Raw genomic sequence first — 21,066 nt, 5'->3', positions numbered from 1 at the left:
ACTTTAGAAGACAGAGGTTGGCCCACAGTCTACTATAAATGTGATCAAGCAGTCCACACCTAGTGTGAATGCTGTGGTCAGTCAGCCCATTTTTTATTATTAACGGCCTTCGGTTGAAACTCGAGCTATGATGACTGTTTGAATTAACGATCTTTAGGAAGATCTATTTTGTGAAAGACTTCATAGGTCCACTAGGGTCTTCTCCACCCTTATCTTGATAGTGTCAATCCTTTGGATTGGCTGCTGGTCTTCCTCTTTGCTTTCTTCCTTCTATACTTCAAAGTATGAAGTTCCTTTTCCTGTGATTGCTGTCTTCCAGTCAATCCTTAGATTAGTGTAAATGCTGTTGTTAGTCAGTCCACAACTAATTCAAACGCTGTGGACTGTCATTCCTTTTAAATGTTGTGGTCATTCAGTCCACAGTGTAATTTTAATAGTGTGGTCAATCTCTTGTAATTGTGGTATTGATTGTTACACCACTGATTACAAGGCCATTCTATGAAATAGGATAGGTGATACCTCACTTTAGAAGACAGAGGTTGGCCCACAGTCTAGTCTACTGTAAATGTGGTCAAGCAGTCCACACCTAGTGTGAATTCTGTAGTCAGGCAGTCCACACCTATTGTGAATGCTGTGGTTAGTCAGCCCATTTATTTATTATTAATGGCCTTCGGTTGAAACTCGAGCTATGACGGCTTGATGAATTAACGATCTTTAGGAAGATCAATTTTGTGAAAGACTACATAGGTTCACTAGGGTCTTCTCCACTGTTATCTTGATAGTGTCAATCCTTTGGATTGGCTGCTGTTCTTCCTCTTTGCTTTCTTCCTTCTATACTTCAAAGTATGATGTCCTTTTCCAGTGATTGCTGTCTTCCAGTCAATCCTTAGACTACTGTAAATGCTGTTGTCAGTCAGTCCACAACTAATTCAAATGCTGTGGACTGTCAGTCCTTTTAAATGTTGTGGTCATTCAGTCCACAGTGTAATTTTAATAGTGTGGTCAGTCTCTTTTAATCGCGATATTGATTGTTACACTACTAATTACAAAGCTATTCTATGAAATAGAATAGGGGATTCCTCACTTTAGAAGACAGAGGTTGGCCCACAGTCTACCGTAAATATGATCAGGCAGTCCACAACTAGTGTGAATGCTGTGGTCAGTCAGTCCATTTTTTTTATTAACGGCCTTCGGTTGAAACTCTAGCCATGACGACTGGATGAATTAATGATCTTTAGGAAGATCAATCTTGTTCAAGACTAGATCGTTCCACTAGGGTATTCTCCACCGTTATCTTGATAGTATCAATCCTTTGGATTGGTTGCTGGTCTTCCTCTTTGCCTTTTCCTTCTATTCTTCCGAGTATGATGTCCCTTTCCAGTAATTGCTGTCTTCCAGTCAATCCATAGACTAGTATAAATGCTGTTGTCAGTCAGTCCACGCCTAATTTAAATGCTGTGGACTGTCAGTCCTTGTAAATTTTGTGGTTAATTGGTCCACAGTGTAGTCTTAATACTGTGGTCAGTCTCTTGTAATCACGGTATTGATTGTTACACCGCTGATTACAAGGCTATTCTATGAAACAGAATAAGGGATTCCTCACTTTAGAATACAGAAGATAAAGAAAAGAAGTGTTCCTTATGTCTCTACCTAAGATATGGTTGTGTTATACTAGGAATTGTGTATAGAAAATAAACATATGTAAACCACTAACAGTATATTCTCATGTATCAGAAAGGTGTTGTCACACCTCCGCAGGTCTAGAACTTATGCCTAGACTGACTATTATCAGTAATTAATATGAATATTAATTACCTGTTATGTGACTTTCCACATTCTTTTCTTGGAGTTCACAAGGAAACATTTCAAATCCCACGATGTCAAAGGGCGTCAGTCACCTGTAAATATTCAAAAGAGTGATAATATGTTCCTGCTACATGCTATACACACCAAAAAGTATAACACTCTAGGGCCAAAATTACTTATTTCAAAGATAAAGACTGTGGTCAGTCGGTCTGCATTTTATTATAAAAATTGTAGTCAGAGAGTCCACAGTCTATTTTAAATTTTATGCTCAATCGGTCCACAGTCTACTGTAAATGTGGTCAGGCAGTCCACATCTAGTCTATATGCTGTGGTCAGTCAGTCCATTCTTTATAATTAATGGCCTTCGGTTGAAACTCGAGCCATGATGACTTGATGTATTAATGATCTTTAGGAAGATCAATCTTGTGCAAGACTAGATCGGTCCACTAGGGCCTTCTTCACCATTATCTTGATAGTATCAATCCATTGGATTGTTTGCTGGTCTTGCGCTTTGCTTTGGTCCTTCTATACTTCAAAGTATGATGTCCTTTTCCAGTGATTGCTGTCTTCCATTCAATCCTTAGATAACTGTAAATGCTGTTGTCAGTCAGTCCACAACTAATTCAAACGCTGTAGACTCTCATTCCTTTTAAATGTTGTGGTCATTCAGTCCACAGTGTAATTTTAATAGTGTGGTCAGTCTCTTGAAATCGCGGTATTGATTGTTACACAGCTGATTACAAGGTTATTCTATGAAATATAATAGGGGATTCCTCCATTTAAAAGACAGAGGTTGGCCCACAGTCTAGTCTATTGGAAATGGGGTCAAGCAGTCCACACCTAGTGTGAATGCTGTAGTCAGTCAGCCCATGTTTTATTATTAACGGCCTTCGGTTGAAATTCGAGCCATGACTACTGGATGAATTAACGATCTTTAGGAAGATCAATTTTGTGCAAGACTACATAGGTCCCCTAGGGTCTTTTCCACTGTTATCTTGATAGTGTCAATCCTTTGGATTGGCTGCTCGTTTTCCTCTTTGCTTTCTTCCTTCTATACTTCAAAGTATGATGTCCTTTTCCAGTAATTGCTGTCTTCCAGTCAATCCTTAGATAACTGTAAATGCTGTTGTCAGCCAGTCCACATCTAATTCAAACGCTGTGGACTGACAGTCCTTTTAAATGCTGTGGTCATTCAGTCCACAGTGTAGTCTTAATAGTGTGGTCAGTGTCTTGTAATTGCAGTATTGATTGTTACACTGATAATTACAAGGCTATTCTATGAAATAGAATAGGGGATTCCTCCCTTTAAAAGACAGAGGTTGGCCCACAGTCTAGTCTACTATAAATGTGGTCAAGCAGTCCACACCTAGTGTGAATGCTGTAGTCAGTCAGCCCATTTTTTATTATTAACGGCCTTCGGTTGAAATTCGAGCCATGACTACTGGATGAATTAACGATCTTTAGGAAGATCAATTTTGTGAAAGACTAGATAGGTCCACTAGGGTCTTCTTCACCATTATCTTGATAGTATCAATCCATTGGATTGGTTGCTGGTCTTGCTCTTTGCTTTCTTCTATACTTCAAACTATGATGTCCTTTTCCATTGATTGCTGTCTTCCATTCAATCCTTAGACTAGTGTAATTGCCGTTGTCAGTCAGTCCACAACTAATTCAAATGCTGTGGACTGTCAGTCCTTTTAAATGTTGTGGTCATTCAGTCCACAGTGTATTCTTAATAGTGTGGTCAATCTCTTGGAATCGCGGTATTGATTGTTACACCGCTGATTACAAGGCTATTCTATGAAATAGAATAGGGGAATCCTCACTTTAGAAGATAGAGGTTGGCCCACAGTCTACTATAAATGTGATCAAGCAGTCCACACCAGTGTGAATGCTGTGGTCAGTCAGCCCATTGTTTATTATTAACGGCCTTCGGTTGAAACTCGAGCTATGATGACTGTTTGAATTAACGATCTTTAGGAAGATCAATTTTGTGAAAGACTACATAGGTCCACTAGGGTCTTCTCCACTGTTATCTTGATAGTGTCAATCCTTTGGATTGGCTGCTGGTCTTCCTCTTTGCTTTCTTCCTTCTATATTTCAAAGTATGATGTCCTTTTCCAATGATTGCTGTCTTACAGTCAATCCTTAGATTTGTGTAAATGCTGTTGTCAGTCAGTCCACAACTAATTCAAACGCTGTGGACTGTCAGTCCTTTTAAATGCTGTGGTCATTCAGTCCACAGTGTAGTCTTAATAGTGTGGTCAGTGTCTTGTAATTGCAGTATTGATTGTTACACTGCTAATTACAAGGCTATTCTATGAAATAGAATAGGGGATTCCTCACTCTAAAAAACAGAGGTTGGCCCACAGTCTACCGTAAATATGATCAGGCAGTCCACAACTAATGTGAATGCTGTGGTCAGTCAGTCCATTTTTTATTATTAACGGCCTTCGGTTGAAACTCTAGCCATGACGACTGGATGAATTAACGATCTTTAGGAAGATCAATCTTGTTCAAGACTAGATCGTTCCACTAGGGTCTTCTCCACTGTTATCTTGATAGTATCAATCCTTTGGATTGGTTGCTGGTCTTCCTCTTTGCCTTCTTCCTTCTATTCTTCCGAGTATGATGTCTCTTTCCAGTAATTGCTGTCTTCCAGTCAATCCATAGACTAGTGTAAATGCTGTTGTCAGTCAGTCCACGCCTAATTTAAATGCTGTGGACTGTCAGTCCTTGTAAATTTTGTGGTTAATTGGTCCACAGTGTAGTCTTAATACTGTGGTCAGTCTCTTGTAATCGCGGTATTGATTGTTACACCGCTGATTACAAGGCTATTCTATGAAACAGAATAAGGGATTCCTCACTTTAGAATTCAGAAGATAAGGAAAAGAAGTGTTCCTTATGTCTCTACCTAAGATATAGTTGTGTTATACTAGGAATTGTGTATAGAAAATAAACATATGTAAACCACTAACAGTATATTTTCATGTATCAGAAAGGTGTTGTCACACCTCCGCAGGTCTAGAACTTATGCCTAGACTGACTATTATCAGTAATTAATATGAATATTAACTACCTGTTATGTGACTTTCCACATTCTTTTCTTGGAGTTCACAAGGAAACATTTCAAATCCCACGATGTCAAAGGGCGTCAGTCACCTGTAAATATTCAAAAGAGTGATAATATGTTCCTGCTACATGCTATACACACCAAAAAGTATAACACTCTAGGGCCAAAATTAATTCTTTCAAAGATAAAGACTGTGGTCAGTCGGTCTGCATTTTATTATAAAAATTGTAGTCAAAGAGTCCACAGTCTATTTTAAATTTTATGCTCAATCGGTTCACAGTCTACTGTAAATGTGGTCAGGCAGTCCACATCTAGTGTATATGCTGTGGTCAGTCAGTCAGTCCATTCTTTATAATTAATGGCCTTCGGTTGAAACTCGAGCCATGACGACTTGATGTATTAATGATCTTAAGGAAGATCAATCTTGTGCAAGACTAGATCGGTCCACTAGGGCCTTCTTCACCATTATCTTGATAGTATCAATCCATTGGATTGTTTGCTGGTCTTGCACTTTGCTTTGGTCCTTCTATATTTCAAAGTATGATGTCCTTTTCCAGTGATTGCTGTCTTCCATTCAATCCTTAGACTACTGTAAATGCTGTTGTCAGTCGGTCCAGAACTAATTCAAATGCTGTGGACTGTCAGTCCTTTTAAATGTTGTGGTCATTCAGTCCACAGTGTAATTTTAATAGTGTGGTCAATCTCTTGTAATCGTGGTATTGATTGTTACACAGCTGATTACAAGGTTATTCTATGAAATAGAATAGGGGATTCCTCCCTTTAAAAGACAGAGGTTCACCAACAGTCTAGTCTACTATAAATGTGGTCAAGCAGTCCACACCTAGTGTGAATGCTGTAGCCAGTCAGCCCATTTTTTATTATTAACGGCCTTCGGTTGAAATTCGAGCCATGACTACTGGATGAATTAACCATCTTTAGGAAGATCAATTTTGTGAAAAACTAGATAGGTCCACTAGGGTCTTCTTCACCATTATCTTGATAGTATCAATCCATTGGATTGGTTGCTGGTCTTGCTCTTTGCTTTCTTCTATACTTCAAACTATGATGTCCTTTTCCATTAATTGCTGTCTTCCATTCAATCCTTAGGCTAGTGTAATTGCCATTGTCAGTCAGTCCACAACTAATTCAAACGCTTTGGACTGTCAGTCCTTTTAAATGTTGTGGTCATTCAGTCCACAGTGTATTCTTAGTAGTGTTGTCAATCTCTTGGAATCGCGGTATTGATTGTTACACCGCTGATTACAAGGCTATTCTATGAAATACGATAGGGGATTCCACACTTTAGAAGACAGAGGTTGGCCCACAGTCTACTATAAATGTGATCAAGCAGTCCACACCTAGTGTGAATGCTTTGGTCAGTCAGCCCAATTTTTATTATTAACGGCCTTCGGTTGAAACTCGAACTATGACGACTGGATGAATTAACGATCTTTAGGAAGATCAATCTTGTGCAAGACTAGATCAGTCCACTAGGGCCTTCTTCACCATTATCTTGATAGTAACAATCCATCGGATTGTTTGCTGGTCTTGCACTTTGCTTTGGTCCTTCTATACTTCAAAGTATGATGTCCTTTTCCAGTGATTGCTGTCTTCCATTCAATCCTTATATAACTGTAAATGCTGTTGTCAGTCAGTCCACAACTGATTCAAACGCTTTGGACTGTCAGTCCTTTTAAATGTTGTGGTCATTCAGTCCACAGTGTAATTTTAATAGTGTGGTCAGTCTCTTGTAATCGCGGTATTGATTGTTACACAGCTGATTACAAGGTTATTCTATGAAATAGAATAGAGGATTCCTCCATTTAAAAGACAGAGGTTGGCCCACAGTCTAGTCTACTGGAAATGTGGTCAAGCACTCCACACCTAGTGTGAATGCTGTAGTCAGTCAGCCCATTTTTTATTATTAACGGCCTTCGGTTGAAATTCGAGCAATTGCTATTGGATGAATTAACGATCATTAGGAAGATCAATTTTGTGAAAGAGTAGATAGGTCCACTAGGGTCTTCTTCACCATTATCTTGATAGTATCAATCCATTGGATTGGTTGCTGGTCTTGCTCTTTGCTTTCTTCTATACTTCAAACTATGATGTCCTTTTCCATTGATTGCTGTCTTCCATTCAATCCTTAGACTAGTGTAATTGCCGTTGTCAGTCAGTCCACGCCTAATTCAAACGCTGTGGACTGTCAGTCCTTTTAAATGTTGTGGTCATTCAGTCCACAGTGTATTCTTAGTAGTGTGGTCAATCTCTTGGAATCGCGGTATTGATTGTTACACCGCTGATTACAAGGCTATTCTATGAAATAGGATAGGGGATTCCACACTTTAGAAGACAGAGGTTGGCCCACAGTCTACTATAAATGTGATCAAGCAGTCCACACCTAGTGTGAATGCTGTGGTCAGTCAGCCCATTTTTTATTATTAACGGCCTTCGGTTGAAACTCGAGCTATGACGACTGGATGAATTAACGATCTTTAGGAAGATCAATTTTGTGAAAGACTTCATAGGTCCACTAGGGTCTTCTCCACCCTTATCTTGATAGTTTCAATCCTTTGGATTGGCTGCTGGTCTTCCTCTTTGCTTTCTTCCTTCTATACTTCAAAGTATGAAGTTCCTTTTCCCGTGATTGCTGTCTTCCAGTCAATCCTTAGATTAGTGTAAATGCTGTTGTTAGTCAGTCCACAACTAATTCAAACGCTGTAGACTGTCATTCCTTTTAAATGTTGTGGTCATTCAGTCCACAGTGTAATTTTAATAGTGTGGACAATCTCTTGTAATTGCGGTATTGATTTTTACACCACTGATTACAAGGCTATTCTATGAAATAGGAAAGGGAATACCTCACTTTAGAAGACAGAGGTTGGCCCACAGTCTAGTCTACTGTAAATGTGGTCAAGCAGTCCACACATAGTGTAAATGCTGTAGTCAGGCAGTCCACACGTATTGTGAATGCTGTGGTCAGTCAGCCCATTTTTTATTATTAATGGCCTTCGGTTGAAACTCGAGCTATGACGACTTGATGAATTAACGATCTTTAGAAAGATCAATTTTGTGAAAGACTACATAGGTCCACTAGGGTCTTCTCCACTGTTATCTTGATAGTGTCAATCCTTTGGAACGGCTGCTGGTCTTCCCCTTTGCTTTCTTCCTTCTATACTTCAAAGTATGATGTCTTTTCCAGTGATTGCTGTCTTCCAGTCAATCCTTAGACTAGTGTAAATGCTGTTGTCAGTCAGTCCACAACTAATTCAAACGCTGTGGACTGTCAGTCCTTTTAAATGCTGTGGTCATTCAGTCCACAGTGTAGTCTTAATAGTGTGGTCAGTGTCTTGTAATTGCGGTATTGATTGTTACACTGCTGATTACAAGGCTATTCTATGAAATAGAATAGGGGATTCCTCACTTTAGAAGACAGAGGTTGGCCCACAGTCTACCGTAAATATGATCAGGCAGTCCACAACTAGTGTGAATGCTGTGGTCAGTCAGTCCATTTTTTATTATTAACGGCCTTCGGTTGAAACTCTAGCCATGATGACTTGATAAATTAACGATCTTTAGAAAGATCAATCTTTTCAAGACTAGATCGGTCCACTAGGGTCTTCTCCACCGTTATCTTGATAGTATCAATCCTTTGGATTGGTTACTCGTCTTCCGTTTTGCCTTCTTCCTTCTATTCTTCCGAGTATGATGTCCCTTTCCAGTAATTGCTGTCTTCCAGTCATTCCATAGACTAGTGTAAATGCTGTTGTCAGTCAGTCCACGCCTAATTTAAATGCTGTGGACTGTCAGTCCTTGTAAATTTTGTGGTTAATTGGTCCACAGTATAGTCTTAATAATGTGGTTAGTCTCTTGTAATCGCGGTATTGATTGTTACACCGCTGATTACAAGGCTATTCTATGAAACAGAATAAGGGATTCCTCACTTTAGAATACAGAAGATAAGGAAAAGAAATGTTCCTTATGTCTCTACCTAAGATATAGTTGTGTTATACTAGGAGTTGTGTATATAAAATAAACATATGTAAACCACTAACAGTATATTCTCATGTATCAGAAAGGTGTTGTCACAGCTCCGCAGGTCTAGAACTTATGCCTAGACTGACTATTATCAGTAATTAATATGAATATTAATTACCTGTTATGTGACTTTCCACATTCTTTTCTTGGAGTTCACAAGGAAACATTTCAAATCCCACCATGTCAAAGGGCGTCAGTCACCTGTAAATATTCAAAAGAGTGATAATATGTTCCTGCTACAAGCTATACACACCAAAAAGTATAACACTCTAGGGCCAAAATTAATTCTTTCAAAGATAAAGACTGTGGTCAGTCGGTCTGCATTTCATTATAAAAATTGTAGTCAGAGAGTCCACAGTCTATTTTAAATTTTATGCTCAATCGGTTCACAGTCTACTGTAAATGTGGTCAGGCAGTCCACATCTAGTGTATATGCTGTGGTCAGTCAGTCAGTCCATTCTTTATAATTAATGGCCTTCGGTTGAAACTCGAGCCATGACGACTTGATGTATTAATGATCTTAAGGAAGATCAATCTTGTGCAAGACTAGATCGGTCCACTAGGGCCTTCTTCACCATTATCTTGATAGTATCAATCCATTGGATTGTTTGCTGGTCTTGCACTTTGCTTTGGTCCTTCTATACTTCAAAGTATGATGTCCTTTTCCAGTGATTGCTGTCTTCCATTCAATCCTTAGACTACTGTAAATGCTGTTGTCAGTCGGTCCAGAACTAATTCAAACGCTTTGGACTGTCAGTCCTTTTAAATGTTGTGGTCATTCAGTCCACAGTGTATTCTTAGTAGTGTGGTCAATCTCTTGGAATCGCGGTATTGATTGTTACACCGCTGATTACAAGGCTATTCTATGAAATGCGATAGGGGATTCCACACTTTAGAAGACAGACGTTGGTCCACAGTCTACTATAAATGTGATCAAGCAGTCCACACCTAGTGTGAATGCTTTGGTCAGTCAGCCCAATTTTTATTAGTAACGGCCTTCGGTTGAAACTCGAACTATGACGACTGGATGAATTAACGATCTTTAGGAAGATCAATCTTGTGCAAGACTAGATCAGTCCACTAGGGCCTTCTTCACCATTATCTTGATAGTAACAATCCATCGGATTGTTTGCTGGTCTTGCACTTTGCTTTGGTCCTTCTATACTTCAAAGTATGATGTCCTTTTCCAGTGATTGCTGTCTTCCATTCAATCCTTATATAACTGTAAATGCTGTTGTCAGTCAGTCCACAACTAATTCAAACGCTGTGGACTGTCAGTCCTTTTAAATGTTGTGGTCATTCAGTCCACAGTGTAATTTTAATAGTGTGGTCAGTCTCTTGTAATCGCGGTATTGATTGTTACACAGCTGATTACAAGGTTATTCTATGAAATAGAATAGAGGATTCCTCCATTTAAAAGACAGAGGTTGGCCCACAGTCTAGTCTACTGGAAATGTGGTCAAGCACTCCACACCTAGTGTGAATGCTGTAGTCAGTCAGCCCATTTTTTATTATTAACGGCCTTCGGTTGAAATTCGAGCAATTGCTATTGGATGAATTAACGATCATTAGGAAGATCAATTTTGTGAAAGAGTAGATAGGTCCACTAGGGTCTTCTTCACCATTATCTTGATAGTATCAATCCATTGGATTGGTTGCTGGTCTTGCTCTTTGCTTTCTTCTATACTTCAAACTATGATGTCCTTTTCCATTGATTGCTGTCTTCCATTCAATCCTTAGACTAGTGTAATTGCCGTTGTCAGTCAGTCCACGCCTAATTCAAACGCTGTGGACTGTCAGTCCTTTTAAATGTTGTGGTCATTCAGTCCACAGTGTATTCTTAGTAGTGTGGTCAATCTCTTGGAATCGCGGTATTGATTGTTACACCGCTGATTACAAGGCTATTCTATGAAATAGGATAGGGGATTCCACACTTTAGAAGACAGAGGTTGGCCCACAGTCTACTATAAATGTGATCAAGCAGTCCACACCTAGTGTGAATGCTGTGGTCAGTCAGCCCATTTTTTATTAGTAACGGCCTTCGGTTGAAACTCGAGCTATGACGACTGGATGAATTAACGATCTTTAGGAAGATCAATTTTGTGAAAGACTTCATAGGTCCACTAGGGTCTTCTCCACCCTTATCTTGATAGTTTCAATCCTTTGGATTGGCTGCTGGTCTTCCTCTTTGCTTTCTTCCTTCTATACTTCAAAGTATGAAGTTCCTTTTCCTGTGATTGCTGTCTTCCAGTCAATCCTTAGATTAGTGTAAATGCTGTTGTTAGTCAGTCCACAACTAATTCAAACGCTGTAGACTGTCATTCCTTTTAAATGTTGTGGTCATTCAGTCCACAGTGTAATTTTAATAGTGTGGACAATCTCTTGTAATTGCGGTATTGATTTTTACACCACTGATTACAAGGCTATTCTATGAAATAGGAAAGGGGATACCTCACTTTAGAAGACAGAGGTTGGCCCACAGTCTAGTCTACTGTAAATGTGGTCAAGCAGTCCACACCTAGTGTAAATGATGTAGTCAGGCAGTCCACACCTATTGTGAATGCTGTGGTCAGTCAGCCCATTTTTTATTATTAATGGCCTTCGGTTGAAACTCGAGCTATGACGACTTGATGAATTAACGATCTTTAGAAAGATCAATTTTGTGAAAGACTACATAGGTCCACTAGGGTCTTCTCCACTGTTATCTTGATAGTGTCAATCCTTTGGAACGGCTGCTGGTCTTCCCCTTTGCTTTCTTCCTTCTATACTTCAAAGTATGATGTCTTTTCCAGTGATTGCTGTCTTCCAGTCAATCCTTAGACTAGTGTAAATGCTGTTGTCAGTCAGTCCACAACTAATTCAAACGCTGTGGACTGTCAGTCCTTTTAAATGCTGTGGTCATTCAGTCCACAGTGTAGTCTTAATAGTGTGGTCAGTGTCTTGTAATTGCGGTATTGATTGTTACACTGCTGATTACAAGGCTATTCTATGAAATAGAATAGGGGATTCCTCACTTTAGAAGACAGAGGTTGGCCCACAGTCTACCGTAAATATGATCAGGCAGTCCACAACTAGTGTGAATGCTGTGGTCAGTCAGTCCATTTTTTATTATTAACGGCCTTCGGTTGAAACTCTAGCCATGATGACTTGATAAATTAACGATCTTTAGAAAGATCAATCTTTTCAAGACTAGATCGGTCCACTAGGGTCTTCTCCACCGTTATCTTGATAGTATCAATCCTTTGGATTGGTTACTCGTCTTCCGTTTTGCCTTCTTCCTTCTATTCTTCCGAGTATGATGTCCCTTTCCAGTAATTGCTGTCTTCCAGTCATTCCATAGACTAGTGTAAATGCTGTTGTCAGTCAGTCCACGCCTAATTTAAATGCTGTGGACTGTCAGTCCTTGTAAATTTTGTGGTTAATTGGTCCACAGTATAGTCTTAATAATGTGGTCAGTCTCTTGTAATCGCGGTATTGATTGTTACACCGCTGATTACAAGGCTATTCTATGAAACAGAATAAGGGATTCCTCACTTTAGAATACAGAAGATAAGGAAAAGAAATGTTCCTTATGTCTCTACCTAAGATATAGTTGTGTTATACTAGGAGTTGTGTATATAAAATAAACATATGTAAACCACTAACAGTATATTCTCATGTATCAGAAAGGTGTTGTCACACCTCCGCAGGTCTAGAACTTATGCCTAGACTGACTATTATCAGTAATTAATATGAATATTAATTACCTGTTATGTGACTTTCCACATTCTTTTCTTGGAGTTCACAAGGAAACATTTCAAATCCCACCATGTCAAAGGGCGTCAGTCACCTGTAAATATTCAAAAGAGTGATAATATGTTCCTGCTACATGCTATACACACCAAAAAGTATAACACTCTAGGGCCAAAATTACTTATTTCAAAGATAAAGACTGTGGTCATTAGGTCTGCATTTTATTATAAAAATTGTAGTCAGACTGTCCACAGTCTATTTTAAATTTTATGCTCAATCAGTTCACAGTCTAATGTAACTGTGCTCAGGCAGTTCACATCTAGTCTATATGCTGTGGTCAGTCAGTCCATTCTTTATAATTAATGGCCTTCGGTTGAAACTCGAGCCATGACGACTTGATGTATTAATGATCTTTAGGAAGATCAATCTTGTGCAAGACTAGATCGGTCCACTAGGGCCTTCTTCACCATTATCTTGATAGTATCAATCCATTGGATTGTTTGCTGGTCTTGCACTTTGCTTTGGTCCTTCTATACTTCAAAGTATGATGTCCTTTTCCAGTGATTGCTGTCTTCCATTCAATCCTTAGATAACTGTATTTGCTGTTGTCAGTCAGTCCACAACTAATTCAAATGCTGTGGACTGTCAGTCCTTTTAAATGTTGTGGTCATTCAGTCCACAGTGTAATTTTAATAGTGTGGACAATCTCTTGCAATTGCGGTATTGATTTTTACACCACTGATTACAAGGCTATTCTATGAAATAGGAAAGGGGATACCTCACTTTAGAAGACAGAGGTTGGCCCACAGTCTAGTCTACTGTAAATGTGGTCAAGCAGTCCACACCTAGTGTGAATGCTGTAGTCAGTCAGCCCATTTTTTATTATTAACGGCCTTCGGTTGAAATTCGAGCCATGACTACTGGATGAATTAACGATCTTTAGGAAGATCAATTTTGTGAAAGACTAGATAGGTCCACTAGGGTCTTCTTCACCATTATCTTGATAGTATCAATCCATTGGATTGGTTGCTGGTCTTGCTCTTTGCTTTCTTCTATACTTCAAACTATGATGTCCTTTTCCATTGATTGCTGTCTTCCATTCAATCCTTAGACTAGTGTAATTGCCGTTGTCAGTCAGTCCACAACTAATTCAAATGCTGTGGACTGTCATTCCTTTTAAATGTTGTGGTCATTCAGTCCACAGTGTATTCTTAATAGTGTGGTCAATCTCTTGGAATCGCGGTATTGATTGTTACACCGCTGATTACAAGGCTATTCTATGAAATAGAATAGGGGATTCCACACTTTAGAAGACAGAGGTTGGCCCACAGTCTACTATAAATGTGATCAAGCAGTCCACACCAGTGTGAATGCTGTGGTGAGTCAGCCCATTGTTTATTATTAACGGCCTTCGGTTGAAACTCGAGCTATGATGACTGTTTGAATTAACGATCTTTAGGAAGATCAATTTTGTGAAAGACTACATAGGTTCACTAGGGTCTTCTCCACTGTTATCTTGATAGTGTCAATCCTTTGGATTGGCTGCTGGTCTTCCTCTTTGCTTTCTTCCTTCTATACTTCAAAGTATGATGTCCTTTTCCAATGATTGCTGTCTTCCATTCAATCCTTAGACTACTGTAAATGCTGTTGTCAGTCGGTCCAGAACTAATTCAAATGCTGTGGACTGTCAGTCCTTTTAAATGTTGTGGTCATTCAGTCCACAGTGTAATTTTAATAGTGTGGTCAATCTCTTGTAATCGTGGTATTGATTGTTACACAGCTGATTTCAAGGTTATTCTATGAAATAGAATAGGGGATTCCTCCCTTTAAAAGACAGAGGTTCACCCACAGTCTAGTCTACTATAAATGTGGTCAAGCAGTCCACACCTAGTGTGAATGCTGTAGCCAGTCAGCCCATTTTTTATTATTAACGGCCTTCGGTTGAAATTCGAGCCATGACTACTGGATGAATTAACCATCTTTAGGAAGATCAATATTGTGAAAAACTAGATAGGTCCACTAGGGTCTTCTTCACCATTATCTTGATAGTATCAATCCATTGGATTGGTTGCTGGTCTTGCTCTTTGCTTTCTTCTATACTTCAAACTATGATGTCCTTTTCCATTAATTGCTGTCTTCCATTCAATCCTTAGACTAGTGTAATTGCCGTTGTCAGTCAGTCCACAACTAATTTAAACGCTTTGGACTGTCAGTCCTTTTAAATGTTGTGGTCATTCAGTCCACAGTGTATTCTTAGTAGTGTTGTCAATCTCTTGGAATCGCGGTATTGATTGTTACACCGCTGATTACAAGGCTATTCTATGAAATACGATAGGGGATTCCACACTTTAGAAGACAGAGGTTGGCCCACAGTCTACTATAAATGTGATCAAGCAGTCCACACCTAGTGTGAATGCTTTGGTCAGTCAGCCCATTTTTTATTATTAACGGCCTTCGGTTGAAACTCGAACTATGACGACTGGATGAATTAACGATCTTTAGGAAGATCAATCTTGTGCAAGACTAGATCAGTCCACTAGGGCCTTCTTCACCATTATCTTGATAGTAACAATCCATCGGATTGTTTGCTGGTCTTGCACTTTGCTTTGGTCCTTCTATACTTCAAAGTATGATGTCCTTTTCCAGTGATTGCTGTCTTCCATTCAATCCTTATATAACTGTAAATGCTGTTGTCAGTCAGTCCACAACTAATTCAAACGCTGTGGACTGTCAGTCCTTTTAAATGTTGTGGTCATTCAGTCCACAGTGTAATTTTAATAGTGTGGTCAGTCTCTTGTAATCGCGGTATTGATTGTTACACAGCTGATTACAAGGTTATTCTATGAAATAGAATAGAGGATTCCTCCATTTAAAAGACAGAGGTTGGCCCACAGTCTAGTCTACTGGAAATGTGGTCAAGCACTCCACACCTAGTGTGAATGCTGTAGTCAGTCAGCCCATTTTTTATTATTAACGGCCTTCGGTTGAAATTCGAGCAATTGCTATTGGATGAATTAACGATCATTAGGAAGATCAATTTTGTGAAAGAGTAGATAGGTCCACTAGGGTCTTCTTCACCATTATCTTGATAGTATCAATCCATTGGATTGGTTGCTGGTCTTGCTCTTTGCTTTCTTCTATACTTCAAACTATGATGTCCTTTTCCATTGATTGCTGTCTTCCATTCAATCCTTAGACTAGTGTAATTGCCGTTGTCAGTCAGTCCACAACTAATTCAAACGCTGTGGACTGTCAGTCCTTTTAAATGTTGTGGTCATTCAGTCCACAGTGTATTCTTAGTAGTGTGGTCAATCTCTTGGAATCGCGGTATTGATTGTTACACCGCTGATTACAAGGCTATTCTATGAAATAGGATAGGGGATTCCACACTTTAGAAGACAGAGGTTGGCCCACAGTCTACTATAAATGTGATCAAGCAGTCCACACCTAGTGTGAATGCTGTGGTCAGTCAGCCCATTTTTTATTATTAACGGCCTTCGGTTGAAACTCGAGCTATGACGACTGGATGAATTAACGATCTTTAGGAAGATCAATTTTGTGAAAGACTTCATAGGTCCACTAGGGTCTTCTCCACCCTTATCTTGATAGTTTCAATCCTTTGGATTGGCTGCTGGTCTTCCTCTTTGCTTTCTTCCTTCTATACTTCAAAGTATGAAGTTCCTTTTCCCGTGATTGCTGTCTTCCAGTCAATCCTTAGATTAGTGTAAATGCTGTTGTTAGTCAGTCCACAACTAATTCAAACGCTGTAGACTGTCATTCCTTTTAAATGTTGTGGTCATTCAGTCCACAGTGTAATTTTAATAGTGTGGACAATCTCTTGTAATTGCGGTATTGATTTTTACACCACTGATTACAAGGCTATTCTATGAAATAGGAAAGGGGATACCTCACTTTAGAAGACAGAGGTTGGCCCACAGTCTAGTCTACTGTAAATGTGGTCAAGCAGTCCACACCTAGTGTAAATGCTGTAGTCAGGCAGTCCACACCTATTGTGAATGCTGTGGTCAGTCAGCCCATTTTTTATTATTAATGGCCTTCGGTTGAAACTCGAGCTATGACGACTTGATGAATTAACGATCTTTAGAAAGATCAATTTTGTGAAAGACTACATAGGTCCACTAGGGTCTTCTCCACTGTTATCTTGATAGTGTCAATCCTTTGGAACGGCTGCTGGTCTTCCCCTTTGCTTTCTTCCTTCTATACTTCAAAGTATGATGTCTTTTCCAGTGATTGCTGTCTTCCAGTCAATCCTTAGACTAGTGTAAATGCTGTTGTCAGTCAGTCCACAACTAATTCAAACGCTGTGGACTGTCAGTCCTTTTAAATGCTGTGGTCATTCAGTCCACAGTGTAGTCTTAATAGTGTGGTCAGTGTCTTGTAATTGCGGTATTGATTGTTACACTGCTGATTACAAGGCTATTCTATGAAATAGAATAGGGGATTCCTCACTTTAGAAGACAGAGGTTGGCCCACAGTCTACCGTAAATATGATCAGGCAGTCCACAACTAGTGTGAATGCTGTGGTCAGTCAGTCCATTTTTTATTATTAACGGCCTTCGGTTGAAACTCTAGCCATGACGACTGGATGAATTAATGATCTTTAGGAAGATCAATCTTGTTCAAGACTAGATCGGTCCACTAGGGTCTTCTCCACCGTTATCTTGATGGTATCAATCCTTTGGATTGGTTGCTCATCTTCCTCTTTGCCTTCTTCCTTCTATTCTTCCGAGTATGATGTCCCTTTCCAGTGATTGCTGTCTTCCAGTCAATCCATAGACTAGTGTAAATGCTGTTGTCAGTCCACGCCTAATTTAAATGCTGTGGACTGTCAGTCCTTGTAAATTTTGTGGTTAATTGGTCCACAGTGTAGTCTTAATACTGTGGTCAGTCTCTTGTAATCGCGGTATTGATTGTTACACCGCTGATTACAAGGCTATTCTATGAAACAGAATAAGGGATTCCTCACTTTAGAAAACAGAAGATAAGGAAAAGAAATGTTCCTTATGTCTCTACCTAAGATATAGTTGTGTTATACTAGGAATTGTGTATAGAAAATAAACATATGTAAACCACTAACAGTATATTCTCATGTATCAGAAAGGTGTTGTCACACCTCCGCAGGTCTAGAACTTATGCCTAGACTGACTATTATCAGTAATTAATATGAATATTAATTACCTGTTATGTGACTTTCCACATTCTTTTCTTGGAGTTCACAAGGAAACATTTCAAATCCCACGATGTCAAAGGGCGTCAGTCACCTGTAAATATTCAAAAGAGTGATAATATGTTCCTGCTACATGCTATACACACCAAAAAGTATAACACTCTAGGGCCAAAATTACTTATTTCAAAGATAAAGACTGTGGTCAGTCGGTCTGCATTTTATTATAAAAATTGTAGTCAGAGAGTCCACAGTCTATTTTAAATTTTATGCTCAATCGGTCCACAGTCTACTGTAAATGTGGTCAGGCAGTCCACATCTAGTCTATATGCTGTGGTCAGTCAGTCCATTCTTTATAATTAATGGCCTTCGGTTGAAACTCGAGCCATGACGACTTGATGTATTAATGATCTTTAGGAAGATCAATCTTGTGCAAGACTAGATCGGTCCACTAGGGCCTTCTTCACCATTATCTTGATAGTATCAATCCATTGGATTGTTTGCTGGTCTTGCACTTTGCTTTGGTCCTTCTATACTTCAAGGTATGATGTCCTTTTCCAGTGATTGCTATCTTCCATTCAATCCTTAGATAACTGTAAATGCTGTTGTCAGTCAGTCCACAACTAATTCAAATGCTGTGGACTGTCAGTCCTTTTAAATGTTGTGGTCATTCAGTCCACAGTGTAATTTTAATAGTGTGGTCAGTCTCTTGTAATCGCAGTATTGATTGTTACACCGCTGATTACAAGGTTATTCTATGAAATAGAATAGGGGATTCCTCCATTTAAAAGACAGAGGTTGGCCCACAGTCTAGTCTACTGGAAATGTGGTCAAGCAGTCCACACCTAGTGTGAATGCTGTAGTCAGTCAGCCCATTTTTTATTATTAACGTCCTTCGGTTGAAATTCGAGCCATGACGACTTGATGTATTAACGATCTTTAGGAAGATCAATTTTGTGAAAGACTAGATAGGTCCACTAGCGTCTTCTTCAACATTATCTTGATAGTATCAATCCATTGGATTGGTTGCTGGTCTTGCTCTTTGCTTTCTTCTATACTTCAAACTATCATGTCCTTTTCCATTGATTGCTGTCTTCCATTCAATCCTTAGACTAGTGTAATTGCCGTTGTCAGTCAGTCCACAACTTATTCAAATGCTGTGGACTGTCAGTCCTTTTAAATGTTGTGGTCATTCAGTCCACAGTGTATTCTTAATAGTGTGGTCAATCTCTTGGAATCGCGGTATTGATTGTTACACCGCTGATTACAAGGCTATTCTATGAAATAGAATAGGGGATTCCTCACTTTAGAAGATAGAGGTTGGCCCACAGTCTACTATAAATGTGATCAAGCAGTCCACACCTAGTGTGAATGCTGTGGTCAGTCAGACAATTGTTTATTATTAACGGCCTTCGGTTGAAACTCGAGCTATGATGACTGTTTGAATTAACGATCTTTAGGAAGATCAATTTTGTGAAAGACTACATAGGTCCACTAGGGTCTTTTCCACTGTTATCTTGATAGTGTCAATCCTTTGGATTGGCTGCTGTTCTTCCTCTTTGCTTTCTTCCTTCTATTCTTCAAAGTATGATGTCCTTTTCCAGTGATTGCTGTCTTCCAGTCAATCCTTAGACTAGTGTAAATGCTGTTGTCAGTCAGTCCACAACTAATTCAAATGCTGTGGACTGTCAGTCCTTTTAAATGCTGTGGTCATTCAGTCCACAGTGTACTCTTAATAGTGTGGTCAGTGTCTTGTAATTGCAGTATTGATTGTTACACTGCTAATTACAATGCTATTCTATGAAATAGAATAGGGGATTCCTCACTCTAAAAGACAGAGGTTGGCCCACAGTCTACCATAAATATGATCAGGCAGTCCACAACTAGTGTGAATGCTGTGGTCAGTCAGTCCATTTTTTATTATTAACGGCCTTCGGTTGAAACTCTAGCCATGACGACTGGATGAATTAACGATCTTTAGGAAGATAAATCTTGTTCAAGACTATATCGGTCCATTAGGGTCTTCTTCACCATTATCTTGATAGTATCAATCCATTGGATTGGTTGCTGGTCTTGCTCTTTGCTTTCTTCTATACTTCAAACTATGATGTCCTTTTCCATTGATTGCTGTCTTCCATTCAATCCTTAGACTAGTGTAATTGCCGTTGTCAGTCAGTCCACAACTAATTCAAACGCTGTGGACTGTCAGTCCTTTTAAATGTTGTGGTCATTCAGTCCACAGTGTATTCTTAGTAGTGTGGTCAATCTCTTGGAATCGCGGTATTGATTGTTACACCGCTGATTACAAGGATATTCTATGAAATAGGATAGGGGATTCCACACTTTAGAAGACAGAGGTTAGCCCACAGTCTACTATAAATGTGATCAAGCAGTCCACACCTAGTGTGAATGCTGTGGTCAGTCAGCCCATTTTTTATTATTAACGGCCTAAGGTTGAAACTCGAGCTATGACGACTGGATGAATTAACGATCTTTGTGAAAGACTTCATAGGTCCACTAGGGTCTTCTCCACCCTTATCTTGATAGTTTCAATCCTTTGGATTGGCTGCTGGTCTTCCTCTTTGCTTTCTTCCTTCTATACTTCAAAGTATGAAGTTCCTTTTCCCAAGATTGCTGTCTTCCAGTCAATCCTTAGATTAGTGTAAATGCTGTTGTTAGTCAGTCCACAACTAATTCAAACGCTGTGGACTGTCAGTCCTTTTAAATGCTGTGGTTATTCAGTCCACAGTGTAGTCTTAATAGTGTGGTCAGTGTCTTGTAATTGCGGTATTGATTGTTACACTGCTGATTACAAGGCTATTCTATGAAATAGAATAGGGGGTTCCTCACTTTACAAGACAGAGGTTGGCCCACAGTCTACCGTAAATATAATCAGGCAGTACACAACTAGTGTGAATGCTGTGGTCAGTTAGTCCATTTTTTATTATTAATGGCCATCGGTTGAAACTCTAGCCATGACGACTGGATGAATTAACGATCTTTAGGAAGATCAATCTTGTTCAAGACTAGATCTGTCCACTAGGGTCTTCTCCACTGTTATCTTGATAGTATCAATCCTTTGGATTGGTTGCTTGTCTTCCTCTTTGCCTTCTTCCTTCTATTCTTCCGAGTATGATGTCCCTTTCCAGTAATTGCTGTCTTCCAGTCAATACATAGACTAGTGTAAATGCTGTTGTCAGTCAGTCCACGCCTAATTTAAATGCTGTGGACT

Source organism: Phyllobates terribilis, unplaced genomic scaffold, assembly GCF_046119375.1.
Source record: "Phyllobates terribilis strain yellow unplaced genomic scaffold, ASM4611937v1 Scaffold_403__1_contigs__length_1717873, whole genome shotgun sequence".
Classification (NCBI taxonomy): Eukaryota; Metazoa; Chordata; class Amphibia; order Anura; family Dendrobatidae; genus Phyllobates; species Phyllobates terribilis.
Note: the sequence above shows the minus strand (reverse complement) of the source record.